General features: G+C 40.2%; 1 non-coding gene across 1 annotated transcript; it reads left to right on the top strand.

Moving 5' to 3' along the window:
• Positions 1-1,616: 1,616 nt before the first annotated feature.
• Positions 1,617-1,723, top strand: LOC143689189 (U6 spliceosomal RNA). The gene has a single exon (XR_013178651.1). It is a non-coding gene; the product is annotated as a U6 spliceosomal RNA (small nuclear RNA).
• The last annotated feature ends 984 nt before the right edge of the window (positions 1,724-2,707 follow it).

The following is a 2,707-nucleotide window of genomic DNA, read 5'->3' as shown; positions in this document are numbered from 1 at the left end:
GTTAGATCATTTAAATAATCCAAATCCAGGGAGCCCAGAATAAGAAAGAGGTCCTTTAATTCTGTATAGATTAATTTCATGCCTGGATACATCCCAGAGTATATTAAGCAGATAGTAAGTATTCGCAAAGTCCCTTAAGGGTTGGGAGAAAAATTATAGAACTATTAAAATTTACTACCAGGGAAACCCAGGATACTGCACCAAACATTAGGGATACGCAAATCAATAGGCCAAGCTCTTGAACTTGAGGCTTACTCTTGTGAAGCTTATGTATGTAGCAGACAGCCTTAGCCTACCTACCGATATGCCTAAGAGTCACCTCCGGATGACCTCTTTTTGTTGCTCAGTTGTGGCCTCTCTCTCTAAGCCCAACTCTGCAAGTGAAACCATTGTCCTCCCCCCTATGTGGGACATGACCTCCAGGGACAAAAGTCTCCCTGGCAGCATGGGAGATGACTTCCAGGGATGAGCCTGGCCCTGGCATGGTGGGATAAACAATGCCATCCTGACAAAAAGAGGGGAAAGATGTGTAACAAGGTATCAATGGCTGAGAGAGTTCAAATAGAGTCAAGAGGCTACACTGGAGTCATTCTTAACGCATGCTTCAGTTAGCCATTGCTGAACCCCAACAAAATGTAACTTGCCAAACCCCAACAAAAACCATTCTTGCCAATACTAAAGAATACCTAGGGCATTCTATAAGATTCTACAAAAGTTCCATACACTGGGGTGACTTTCCAAAACTTACCACCTCCAGATGGGTCAAGGGACCATATAAGACCTGAAATGCAGAGGGGCCAACCTTTCCAGAATATCAACTAGTTCCATCCCCCTATCCCATATTATTGTCAGCCCCTTCCAGCATGAAACAATTAGAATGGGCATGGCCCAAGATGCCCCTAGAGAGTGGGAGAAAGATCAAAGATGATGGTAGAGTTATACAGAGAAGGTTGGGTTTAATGGATGAGTTTGAGTGCGGAATCATTATATTGATATTTCTTTTAGCCTCCAGTACCTTAGAGTAGCTAAAAATAAAAACCTAACATTGTGGAATTGTAACCCATACCAAACTCTGAAATCTGTTCTACAACAAATTGTTACAATGTACTTTGAAATTTATTGCTTTTATGTACATATGTTATCTAAAGAGAAAGAGGAGTATAACAAGGAAGATAGGATTTAACAAGTGAGTATGACTGCTGAATCATTATATTCATATTTCTGTTGCTCTCCAGTGTCTTAGAGTAGCTAGAAGAAAAAACGAAAAAACATGCAACTATAAACTATACCAAACTCTAAAATCTGTTCTATAGCTACCTATTAAAATGTACTTGAAAATTTATTGCTTTTTTGTATATATGTTATATTTCGCAATTTAAAAAAGTTAAAAAAAAAAAAAAAAGACATAGGATTTAACAACACAGTGAACCCTACTGTAAACAATTGAGTATGGCTAATAGTACATGTATAAAAATGTTCTTACATGAATTGTAAGAAATGTACCACACTAATGCAAGGTGTTAATAATAGGGTGGTATATGGGAACTCTATATTTTAGGCATGATTTTTCTGTAAACCTACAACTTCTTTAATTAAAAAAAAAAAATGTAACTGTCGCACTCACTTCCACAGTGCATATACTAAAATTGGAACAATACAGAGAAGATTAGCATAGCACCTGTGCAATGATCACATGCAAATTCGTGAAGTGTCCCATAGTTTTACCCCAAATAAATGCCTTTGTTGTCTTGCAAAAAAAAGAATTAACTATATATAAAGCCTGAAGTATCACACCAGCGACAGTGAGCACCCCATAAACTGTAGCTGTCAATAAACGTCACAGGAGGAACTGAGAATCTCAGCTGGGAAGAATGAGATCCCCTGACTAATTTCTGATACCTTACTCCTCCCTGCCCCCAACCCATTACACACACATTCTTCCGTCAGCGGCCCACAAAGACAGGAACTCAATACCTTATAAAGCAGCCAGGGCAGCTGGTCAGGTGCTGGGCCACATGCTTTAGGAGAGACATCTACAGGTCAGCCCTAATCCTACCCTGGAGGAGCTTAGATTCCAGAGTGGAGTCACAAATCCCCAACTATTACACAAAGAGATGGTGTCCTGTGCAAGTAGAGACAACAGGCCTGGAGTTCAGAGATGAGAGATGTTTCTTCCAAGTGGGGTAATAAAGGAGGCTCCTGAGAATAGGGTTCATGTTAATCTTGCTCAACAAGGGAGCCCCAGACCCCAGCACAGCTTTCAGACTATACTAAGTACTTTATGAATATTGGTGGATTAAATCATTGAATGCATCAAAAAGATATATCCTCCTGGGGAGGATACAAACATGCAAGGATGGACAGAAAGAGGATATTTTACATAAAGAATTTCATAAGGTATCACTTCCCAGGGAGATCCAAGTTGGTGTTTAATTTTACTGAAATCCAAATCCTTCCCAAGAAAACCAGAACATACCACCTTACCACACCTTTATCCCCATAGTCCTGTATTGGCCCAGAAAAAGGAGAGAAGGAAAAATGGGAGTTCAGGTGTGGAAACTGGGGTCGCAGTCCTGGATCGCTTACATGTGAGTCTGGTGACCGTGGGCAAGTCACTGCCCTTCAATCTCTCAAAGGAAGGATATTGGACAAGATGATCTCTAAAATCATTCCCAAGTCTAACATTTATGGTTCTATAGGCTCCTGT

The sequence above is a fragment of the Tamandua tetradactyla genome, chromosome 6 (genome assembly GCF_023851605.1).
Source record: "Tamandua tetradactyla isolate mTamTet1 chromosome 6, mTamTet1.pri, whole genome shotgun sequence".
NCBI lineage: Eukaryota > Metazoa > Chordata > Mammalia > Pilosa > Myrmecophagidae > Tamandua > Tamandua tetradactyla.
The sequence above is the reverse complement of the archived record's forward strand: the minus strand, read 5'-3'. Positions and strand labels throughout refer to the sequence as shown.